Source organism: Lepisma saccharinum, chromosome 1 (assembly GCF_977018435.1).
Source record: "Lepisma saccharinum chromosome 1, izLepSacc3.1, whole genome shotgun sequence".
NCBI classification, from domain to species: Eukaryota; Metazoa; Arthropoda; class Insecta; order Zygentoma; family Lepismatidae; genus Lepisma; species Lepisma saccharinum.
Window position 1 is genome coordinate 132,458,258 of NC_139229.1, and position 12,443 is coordinate 132,470,700.

The window sequence follows — 12,443 nt, forward strand, 5'->3', positions numbered from 1 at the left end:
TATAAGTGTCCAATCTTTATTGACGGTGACTGTACATATATACTCTTTTCCTATTAATTTGAACAACAGAAAACCTTTTATTGATGAAACAGAGGTAATAAAAAAAAGCGGACAGTGCAGCACCGTCATATTAGAATTGGATATTAATTCATACCCGCTGTAATATTGTTCAAGTTCACAAATTCCACTTTAATTTGAAAACTTGTCCAAACACGCACAAAAAAAAAATTGCCGTGTGATGGCTCCACTATCCATCTTGGGTGAAGCATCAGCCTCTCTCTTTCTGGAAAATGTATTCTTGCAGGTTAACGAGGTTGTGGCGCTTTGACCTACACCGAGAGTAAACTGTTATGAAATTGTTGTTGCTTTCTTTAGGTATGGACTCTTCGTCTTCATGTATATATATTTTTCTCTTTTTTAATGAGGAGTTCATCTTTGCAAGTTGAATTCTAACCAATACATTCTTCCGTTGAGTTTGCGAGACCTGAAAATGCAACGGACTCAAATACTTTGCTGATGGAGTCAGAACTCGAAATTCAACAAGAAACTTTTGGTTGTAGTCTGAAAGTTCAATTTTGTTTTGACCCGAGATTCAATTTGACATCCTAGGAGTACGTGGGGGCAATGCCGCGCATGATGGTAGAGAAAGGGCCGGTTCCCGTTTCGGAGTGGTTAGCAAATTGCGCTACGACGTCAGGGGTCCCGGGTTCGAATCCCGGCCTTGGCATAGATGTTTGTGAGTGTCCATTCATCAATTTCATCATGTCATCATTCATCCCCATCTTCGCAAATTAGCCAAAAGTGGTACAAAAGCGAAATGAAATAAAGCAAATCAATAACGATGGTAGAGAAGGAGGAAAACAGCAACACTGGCTGGAAGCTGCGGTCCACGGCCTGCTTTATAAAGGCCGGAATCCAGCTACATAGCATGGGCGCGAATAGCAAAATTGATGTTGACTCTTAAAGAAACGCGAGAATATGTGTAAAATGTTTTCCTTTTTCCAAATCTGGACAGAAGATTTACATTACGATGTAAGTCGAAAACATACATTAACAATTGAAATATAAGTTTGCCGTTAAATAACTTGAAACAACCAGAAAATACAATGCCAACCTTGCATTTCATACGGAGTAACAAGTGTGGAACTTTCCAATAATGTGTAGCTTGCCCTTATTTTATTTGCTAGCATTTCGGAATGACATTCGAATCTAACAACTAAATATTTAAATGATGGAAGATCTAACACACTGGCCTTAAAGTTCTAAAATTAAGTCGTACAAAGTAGTTGTGGATGTGATAAACCAGCATGAACGAGTGTTATATTCAGAGTTTAAATAAATCTTATGTAGCCTACATATTTCTGTACAACGTCTTCATTTTAGCAGTCTATGACATAATTGCCAAGATTTTGTTCAACAGACAGTACATTGTAATTACGATGTGCATATGTACAAATATTTGTTTTGTTTGCATATAGCCCATATATGTACAATGATAAAATAATGCCGACTGCTGGTGACTATCTAGTCCCTGCAAGAAAGTGGATAATTTTGCATGGTTTAGAAATTAGAAGGGGTTACATTTCCGTTGTTTTTCTCTTGCGGAGATATGTTACAGTGAAGGAATTAGTGATTTTGTGTTCTACAGTTTTTGTTAGGTTAGGCAATTTTATGATCTTAGAGGTTTGTTTGAGTTTCTATTGTTTTCCGAATTCTTGCTTGAGTGTTGTAGTTTAATCCTTGTACTTAATACAAGTAAAAGTTTAGCGTGTGGTGCCTCATGCACACAACTTTTCTCAGCGTCAGCGTGGAATTTGCTTTTTGCGTAAACATGTTTTAAGCCTCTATGTCATGGTTATAGGAGCTCTTCGACGTCCCTAATTTATCTTGAACATATAATTAAGAATATTAATGACATCAATATGGGATATTTATTATATTCGATGATTCACCACATGTGAAACGTACGGAATGCTCCGTGAAATGATGATATGCCGCTCAAAACATGTAATGTACGAGGGGCGATCAGGTTGCTCTGACCCTAACATAGAAAGAGCGGCAATAGGGTTTCAATTTTATTTTTATTTTTCAACATACTCCCCTGCAACTCCAATGCACTTCTCCCATCGGTGCTCCAACGCGTGGATACCTTGCAAAAAAAATCTTCCGACTGGTCCTCCAACCATGAGTCCACAGCCCTTATCACCTCAGAATCATCAGAAAATTTTTGCCCACGAATGTCATTCTTCAAATGTTTGAACAAATGGAAATCACTGGGGGCCAAATCTGGGGAATAGAGTGGGTGGGGCAGCAATTCGAACGATGCATCTGCGATAGCGGCCCTCGCAATGCGTGAGGTGTGGACAGGTGCATTGTCCTGGTGAAGGAGCACACCACGGGTCAACATCCCACGCCTCTTTTTCTTGATGGAATCACGTAATTTCTTGATTAGGTCACTGTAGTATGTGCCAGTGATGGTTTGGCCTCTTTGTAGATAGTCCACAAGAAGGACACCCTTGCAGTCCTAGAAAATTGAGGCCATCACCTTCTTGGCTGACGTTTGCACCTTGAACTTCTTCGTTGGTGGAGAATGTGGGTGTTTCCACTCCATGCTTTGTGATTTTGTTTCTGGGTCGAAGTGATGGACCCATGTTTCATCCATAGTTACAAATCGGGCAAGAAAATCGTCTATATCAGCACGAAACTTGTCAAGAAGTTCTTGACTGATGAGCACTCGGGTGCGCTTCTGATCTGGGGTGAGGTTTCGAGGGACCCATCTTGCAGCAATTTTTTTCATTTGCAATTCCTGGGTAATTATTGTTTTGCACAGTGCCATATGACAGGCCACACATATCAGCAACATGACGGATAGTGACTCGACGATCCTTCAGCACGATATGTGGACTTTGTTAATGTTTTCGGTCGTCATGACAGTTTTTGGTGCTCCACCTGCATGTTCATCCTCACACGACTCTCTCCCACAATTAAACTCACGACACCATCTCTTCACCATATTGTATGAAGGAGCACTGTCCCCTAATGTATCCACCAAGTCCTCATGAATTTTGGATACCGTCCACTTCTTCTTCACAAAATATTTAATCACAGCTCTCACCTCAGTTTTCTCCATTCTGGCACAATGACACAACTTCACTCAGTTAAACCCCTGTAAAAAGAAAACTGTACGTTACTTAGACTTGCAATTCAGATTGAAAGCATATAAAGGATCACTAAACAATAACAAAATAAAAAATCAATCGTGACGTCATTCCTTCTATGTTAGGGTCGGAGCAACCTGATCGCCCCTCGTATATTTTTAACAACTTGATAACATATTGCTTTACTTAGGGTCTTTGTTGAGGAAGAAAGGTAGTGGTCGGAAGCGTGTGAGCGAGGATAAAGTGGTTGCAGTTCAGGAAGCTTTCCAGAGAAGCCCGCGTAAATCTGTGAGACGTGCTAGTTCTCAACTTCAAATTCCACGTTCTACTGTGCATGATATCGTACATAAAAGGTTAAGGCTTAGAGCCTACAAGTTACAGCTTGTTCAGAAACTAAAGTGCAGTGATAAACCCGCTAGGTTTGATTATGCTAGTGCAGTGCTATCACGCATTGATGATGACAATGAATTCCTGACACGCGTAACATTTTCAGATGAGGCTACCTTCCACATTTCCGGAAAAGTGCATAGGCATAACTGTAGAATATGGGGTGAGCAGAATCCCCATGCAGTTGTTGAACATGAACGCGACAGTCCAAAGTTGAATGTGTGGTGTGGTTTGACACAAGATTCCGTAATTGGGCCCTTTTTCTTTGAGGAAGCTACAGTTACAGGTGCAAGTTACCTGCAAATGTTGCAACAGTATGCTGTACCTCGTATACCTCATGGGTACATGTTTCAGAAGGATGGGGCCCCCCACATTATGCCCGTTGTGTTACTAAATTCCTTAATAACAATTTCGCTGGTAATTGGATTGGGAGGGGTGGACCCATTAAATGGCCACCACGGTCACCATACTTGACTCCTCGGTAATAGTTTCATGCATCGGAGACACATTTCTTCAATTTTACACAAGAAACTACTTACGGAAATGAGTTTCTCCAAGGTTTATAACCTCCGTCGATATATATTCTTCCTAAAACTTCATCCTACAATGCAGCAGAACAATAAATAATCACTTTTCATGTAATAATATTGCGCATTTTGTGAAAATCGACAACATCATGCCGTTGTTTCCAAGATGTACCTGCAGATGGCTCTAGCGTCAGAAGTCACGCGATCTCGCTAGTGGAATCAGGGTTTCCAAACGCGCGATTTTTTTCGAGAAACGCGAGTTTTTTTTCTTCGAGAAACGGGCGGTTTTTTGTCGAGAAAGGAAAATGGTTTTTCGATGAATTTAGGGGTGAAGTGGGTGCTAATGGAACCTAACCTAACAGGCCTAACCTAACCTCGTGTGAATGGTTCGTGGGGCTACCCGTGGATGGTTTTTGGGGCTAACGTCAATGGTTTGTGGGGCTACCCGTGGATGGTTTTTGGGGCTAACGTCAATGGTTTGTGGGGCTACCCGTGGATGGTTTTTGGGGCTAACGAACAATGTTTCATCGAAATGTACAATTTCCAGACGTGATCCCCGGTTTTTTTACAACTTTCATGCACAATAGAGTTGGAAACATTGATATTCGAAAAGAAAAGAAGCGTTACAATTCGCAAAGCAAGCGATATCGCCTGTGATATCGCACCGTGACGTGCTTTCCGTAGCATTAAGGAAAATGGTTTATTTTAGCAGAAAAAGTGTTTGTTTTTGTGCAAAAAGCATATTGACACCTTCCACTATGTTCCGCAATACATAATTGGTAAGTACAAACCACGAGAAAGACAAAATATCCGATTTAAACGTGTCTCCGATGCATGAAACTGTTAATGACTCCTCTGGACTTTTTCCTTTGGGATTATGTGAAGACTATGGTTTACCAAACACCTGTGCAAGACCTCATTGATCTCCGTGAAAGAATTATCGATGCATGTGGCTCCGTCACTCATCAAATGTTGAAGAACACTTGGATGGAGGTTGAGTACAGCCTTGATGTTTGTCGCGCCACCAAAGGATTGTTGAGTTATTTAAATCCTTTATTGACATATTTTTTCTCGGACACACTGTACATTAACTTTTAAACAGACAATTCACCTGATATAAGTTGTAAGTCGAAACCCTGGTCCTTTGATGATGGACGGAATCTGGGTTAGAAATATCCGCCGAAGAGTGGGGTAAGGTATTTCCCCAGACATCCCCTGAATCACCAGCCTTTCAGCAACTAGGCGAGTGTCCCCCGAGTTTAAAAGAGCTTTCTCCTTTACAGAAAATTTGTTTACAATTTTCCAAGACAACACTCTACTTATTTATACATCCTCATAGTTACAGAACTTTTACAATGATTTACAACTTTTTTGCATTTTAGCAAAATACCAAAAGCTTTTACATTATCTTTTAGTAAGAAATCAGATTGTAAAACCTTTACGTATATAATATTAGCTAGCAATAACGTATTAAGAAAAGAAACACCTTTTAAAGAAAACGGAGTAGAGCACAGATAATTCGTACACAGATGACTCAGTTAGGGCTTGAAAAACGCGCAGTCGATTAGGGCGACACACTCTCAAGTACCGGTACTCATAGTTCGAGCACTCTCGAGCCACTACTTGCGCAGAGGACTTGCTTTCGTTCTCTTGCTCCATAGAGAGTATAGAGTTGAACCGGAAATACAACCAGTTGCCAGTGACGAGCATTAGACAGCTGTGCAAAAGCAGTGGCGTATACGTGATTTTCGAAGGGGGGGTTATAGCTGTATTTTTAGTAGTCAGGTCTATATTCATTTAACTGGCGTTTGGAGAAAGCCGTGTTAAGGAAGGGCGGAACCTAACCTAACTAACCTCTTCTAACGGCTTGGAACGTTCAATAATAAACCTTCATAAAGGCAAGGAAAACACGCAGTAATATGTTTTATCCTTCAAGTAGTGGCGGCGATCAGAGGGGCGATGAGGGCATTCCGCCCCCTCACACTTTTTGTCACTTTTGCCCCCGCAGTATGCTAAACCTTATCTTCGAGGGAAGGTAAATTGTCTTCGCACCTTGCCCCCCTCCTAGTTTTGGAACCCAATCGCCGCCACTGACTTCAAGTATACCTGATGGAAAGGAACACGATTGAGTTGAGTTGAATTCTTGTTTCAAGTCCACTTAATGCACAGATAGGCTAATTGGGACTGGACATACAGTTTAAAGTTGGGATCCCAACCACAATAGGCCTCCACCGGGTATGAATCCGGGACCCCTTGGTTACAAGGCGACGACGTTACCACTACGCCACCGGCGAGGTCCTGGAACACGATTGAGATGAAATACAAGAAAAGAGATCATGAAAATCACGTAAGTTCCGTGTTAGGATGTGTTACTACCATCCTTGTCTCAAACATATTAAACAAATTTCATTGCACACTATAGTTGCCCCTCTGTCGCAACAAAGATGGGCACAGAATATTGAGTAATTACGAAAATAATTACTTCTATTTTCTTTATCAGAAACATAAAATTGAGTACTGTTCGAATGGACACACGCTTGATTTGTGGTGACCAATTGGTAGCTTTTTGTGTCACTATCTGGTTCATCTTTTCACAGGATTCGGATTTTCGCCCGAGTATATCCCTCCTGCCCTTCCTGCCACCAGGAGAAGCCCCGGCAGAATGTCTTCCTGGGAGAACAAATCCGGCTTCTTTATCGCCCATGTCATCAAACTTTCAGACCTATCAAAGAACAGGGGAACAATCAAAGTAAATAAACCTCCAAAAAGGAAAAAGAAAAAAAAAAAGACACCGTCTGGTTTCCTCGACCCTTAATGACGGCATTGCCTATCCCTTTCCAGATTCTCTTCCTGATCTCCAATTCCGGCAATCATTCGGGTTCTTTTTCTCTCCGCCCTTCTCTATTTCCGCTTTCCAAAGCAATTTTTTCCCCTTAACTTTCCTTTTCCCTCCGATGACGTCACTCTAGTCTCCACCCGAACGCAGTAGCACCGCCAGGTCTCCCCATTTTTTCGGACTTCTTTAAAGGATTCCTCCCACACAGATCACTTCTTTTTCTGCTGCGCGCAGCAAGCGATGTCCGGACAGAAGCAGGGGGGATATCACCACTGTTGTCTTCGAACTGCAATCTACAATAAGCCCTCGGATTTGTAACAGTCTCCTCCCCACATTTTCGACTTCGAACTGCATCAGAATCCTCCAGAATCCTCGATCTTGTCTGCAGAATGGCTCTTCTCTTCCTCTCTGTCCAGTTCCCACATTAAAATCCCAGTTCCCAGGTCACCATGGCGATTGTAGTCCCGGTGACGGTTAACCACCGCCACAGAATCAGTGCATTTATCTTTCCCGCTTCTCGTTACGGCGGCTTAAGACTTCCTCCAAAAAAAGCTAGACGCAAATCTGCCAATGTTAGCGTTTACTAATGAGGTACCTACCGAACGGATTGAAAATTCGAAAATGGTCGTTAGGTTTTTCTTCTTCTCGTATTCAACCTCATTTTCCTCCCCTCTTAAATCGTCCAAAGATTTTTCGACTGACACTCTCTGTTCCTCCTGCTTTCAAGAATGATAAGTCGGCTTCTCTTTTTCGAAGGAAGACCGTTTCGGGTAACACCTCGAAAAGATTGGGTGGATCTTGTGCTGGATTTCCTCTTACTTCCGTTCTACCAGGCCACATTTATCAGAAACGCTCACAAAAAAATGCAACATCCGCTGTTGTGAACAAAAGTTGATTGTACAGACATTTATTGACATGAATTACTAATGTATTTTTCCTATTTTACTTCGCTTTTGTGCTTCTTTTAAAATAATTGAGACGATTCGGGTAAATGAAGATTAGCTTAAATTCACGAAGGCACAGCATGGAGGAACACTAGTCTTCAAGCTAGGAATCCTTGTGTCAGGAAGTGGAGGACAGGGGAACGAAAAAAGAGTAACACATAAAGAAGTAGAAGAGAAACAAGGTAAAAGTTAATTTTTTTGGCAACCCTGTTTTGTAGATTTAATCCCGCCACTTGATGCTGACTTTAGGCAGTACCAAAATCGTTCAAGAATATAAAAGGTGTGAATATTTCACTTTCCTTAACCCGTTCCATCGAATACAACACCCCCCCCCCCCGAAAATGTAGACTACACCCTTCCACGGCTTATGACGGCTGTTAAAATATTATATCCTCCATTGTGAAAACTGATCGCCATCTTGAATTCTAAAGGATATACGGTTTTGGAATTTCCAATTGAAATCACTTATCACTTATAATGTTGCAACGAACAAACCAGCACCAATATTACATATTTGCAGAACACTGAGTTAAAAGTGAAGACTTTCAATTTAATGTCACCACAACTACTACTCCATTACTATAGGTAATTTCTTGCCTTGCCCCTAAACTTAAAATACTCGCCGACTCTTCAAACATGCATTTACGAGCCTCATCAAACTTCAATACAAAAATTCAAAGACATTGAAATGATTTTATGCTTTGAATTGAAGCAAGTCTTTCACACACACTTCAACGAAACATCCTAGTATTTATCTTTATCCAAATCTACTTACAGTTTGTTAAATTCAAAGAAAACTCGGACGTCACTATATATAATTTCAATATATTTTTCACTTATTGATCTACTGTCTTTTGTTTTTCGTTGCTATGCTCAAAATGAGTATAGAAATTTATACATCGCAATTTCACATTATCAATAATTAATTATACATCTTATTAATTCAACAACGTTTTGGAACTTAACAAAATAGTAATTGATAACAACCTAAATATCATAATGCATGTTAAACACAAAATTAAACAATAAATAATAAATGAAAGAAATGAACATCTTTGGGTCAGTCACAATACGCACCCCTTCCGGGTGAAAATTTTCGACTTATTTAAGTTCTGTAAATATCGAAAATTTTACATTTAGTTACAAACTTGTGAACATTGCATTTTTAAAGTACAACATAAATTATATTCTTTCAAACAATATTAATTCAGTTCACTAAGATCTCCGTGAATCAAACTTGATTGACATATTCTTCATTTTGTTTTAGTTGCATGCATTCAGTACATTAAACTAAAGACAATATTCTTGAATGGAAACAATCATGAACATAAATTATTACGTCTGAAATTGTATTTATAGCTTCTCATTATCCGATGTAACTCTCAAAATCTTCAAACCTTCTTACTTCACTTCTTCACTAAATCTTGGATAATTTCTTCAGCAATAGTAATTTATAGATGTAACTAATACACGACAACCAAGAAATGCAAAACATGCACTAAGTTCATTCCTTCTTCTATATCTTCTAAATCACTATCTCAGTTGGAAACGCCGTAATTTTTTTCAAACATGGCTAGCTACCTGATTACAAATTTCCTTGAACAAATACTTAAACGTTGTCAATTGAGTTGCAAGTAATAAATTAATATTGCGACTGTTTCTTCAAATATCATACTTATTTGCGCGCATATAAACTTGTTAGACGAAGATAATCATCACATCGTCAGGGCATCCATGGCCTTTCATGAAAGTATTGTCTACATTTATTCATGTACTTTATAGACACATCAATTCTCAAATATAATAATAACCATATGTAATCTAGTGGATAATTACATTTCTCATTCCTACTAGATACAATACATTGGCATAAGTCAATTATTTATATGCAGAGTATATTATTCTCTGAACAAATTCTTAAACAATATCGCGCAGAAACGGAATGTACATTCACATTCTTACTTGCATGCAGCAACAATTCTCGTATTTTAGCACATCAGTAGCAATAGGAAGAAGTTCCAACATCATCAGTTACATTGAATATGCATAGATTAAAATATTCCACCTTTCTTTGAATTAAAGTGAAAATAATTAATAAATACATTTCTTGATGTCATTTTAAGCAAAACTTTGCCCTTGTACAAAAAAACTTGCTTGAAGTAAATCATCCCAACCTTTTAATTTAACATCTCACGGAACTTGCGTTAAAGGTAAAGAACCTTGTACTTGATTTATTTGCGAAGTATTTTGATCACGATTTGCCATTCTTGTAGAATCAGAATTAGTTTGTGATACCAAACCTGCTGCTTCAGGTTGAGAATTTAATAAATTTGAATTTGCAGGAAAACTCTGATATGGCACTGTATTATTATTAACACTGCGATTTTCATTCCTGTAATAGAATCGCGATTGATTGAGCAAATTTTCATCATTAAATTGTCCTGTAGGTGAACGATAATTATTTTTCCTGTAATTATTTCGGAATTGACCTCCGTTTCTAGATATCAAGCCAATATAATTGTTTCGTGCAGTAAAATTTCCATGATGTCCATAATTATTAGAGGTTCGCCTAAAATTGTTGAAATATCGACCTCGAAGATTGTTTCCCTGCCGATTTTCGTAACCTTGATTGATAACAGCATTGGCTTCTATCTCACTACTAGTTGGAGTCTGAGTACAAACACTAGTGGTCTTCGAACGTCGAACATTAACTTGCCGCACATTTAACTTGCCTCTATTTTGTTCAGAGTTCTTAAAAATCTTTGGAATATTTTCACGTTCGTTGTCTTCATTAGGAAGAACAACAAGCCCCTTTCTACTAAATTTTATTATCTATTCTTCTTAACATGCTAGTTAGTTGATCTACTGAACGAATTTCGTGACAAGTAATGTGATTGGCAATATTATCAGGTAATTGGCTAAGTATTAACTGCACAACATCCATATCTTGAGGATTTTCAACCAAATTGCAATAACTAGAGTGAGTTTTTAAAACAAAAGTCTCTAAACTGCCATGTACACTGGGATCGTATTTGCGATTCCTCAATACGGAGAGTTGTGATTGGATAACTTCCGAAGAAGCAAACTGATTAATGAATTCTTGTACAAACTGATCATAAGAATTAAAGTAATATTTATGAGTCCGAAACCAATAACCAGCTCTCCCAGTGAAGCATTGTTGGATACTTTGCAGTTTCATTTCTGTTGGCACTCCTACAACATTTAATATGTTATCCAGCTGCTCAATATATTCTCTCGCTGATTGTTACTCTATCTTTCCCGAGAACTTAGGCAATTGAGATAATTCACTTAATTTTAAACGTCCACTTCTTGCATTTCCTTCTCCATTGCATGTATTTCTAGTTATAGGATGATCACTTCTTCCTCTCAAACTATGCGGTCGATTATAGCAAATATGATTTGCTCCGTTTAACCCTGTGTTGCTACAGTTATGCAATCTCGAACCATTTACAGAAGAATGAGGATCATCGTGATTGTTCGAAACTGAACATGGTACACTTGCATCACGATAGATATTATTAACACAATCATTTTGTGGGTTAGGTTCTGATATTTGTGGGTTAAAATTACACCACATACAAGGAGAATTACTGCTTTGATCCAGATGACAATGTGGATTATTATGTACATTACTAACATTGTCATTATTCTTAGTAAGCACAAAACTAGAAGTAGGATGTGAATTTGTACCAAACAGTTGATAGCAAGCGTTAGTGTAGTTATATTTCTCAGCACCTAACTCTCGTTTTTGGAATGGACCTTCTGAGTCGTCACTTCGGAATTTCTTTACGGAAGTTTCTTCAGAGCTAGATCTTACAGATTTATTATACTTGTGCTTCCAACGGACATGTTTACGAGCACGAGTGTTAGTAACATTCTTCTTACCGGAAACTGTCCTAGAAGAATCATCTGATACATCACTAGACGAAGTACTGAGTACAACATCACACTGAGTTTTTCCATTCCTACATGTATTAGATTCTGTATTATCCACAACAATGGATTTTTTTCTACTATTACTATTTGTAACAACAGAATTATGAGCAGAGGAATTATGTGTAAGGGCTAAGCTACCTTCATCATTATCGTTAACCTTGGCTGTTAAATCCTTGCCATCAGCTAGAAGCTTTTTGATATTTTGTTCTATACCTTCAATATGGGAATTAAACTGTTGGAACCTTTCTGTACAATGAGAAATATGCTTATGTACATCAGCATTAACATCGCCTTTACTTTCTAAAATAGTGACTCTAGATATAAGATCAACTATATTAGCAGAGCATTCATTACAATTTGTATTGAGATTATCTAAACGTTGGTCATAATCAAGAACGTGTTCTTTCAATGATAATTGCACATTTTCAAATTCAGATAGTTTGACATCAACATTACGACATTTATTATCAAACACAGATTCAAGACTTGTATTTGATTGTAAACGCGCTGTACTAACCGCATCTATTTTGTCCTTAAATTCAGACATTAAAATATTGAGCCGATTGTTAACATGACTAATATCATGATTAACAGCTTCAAATTTGACATCAAGCTGTGAAGATAACTGTGTATG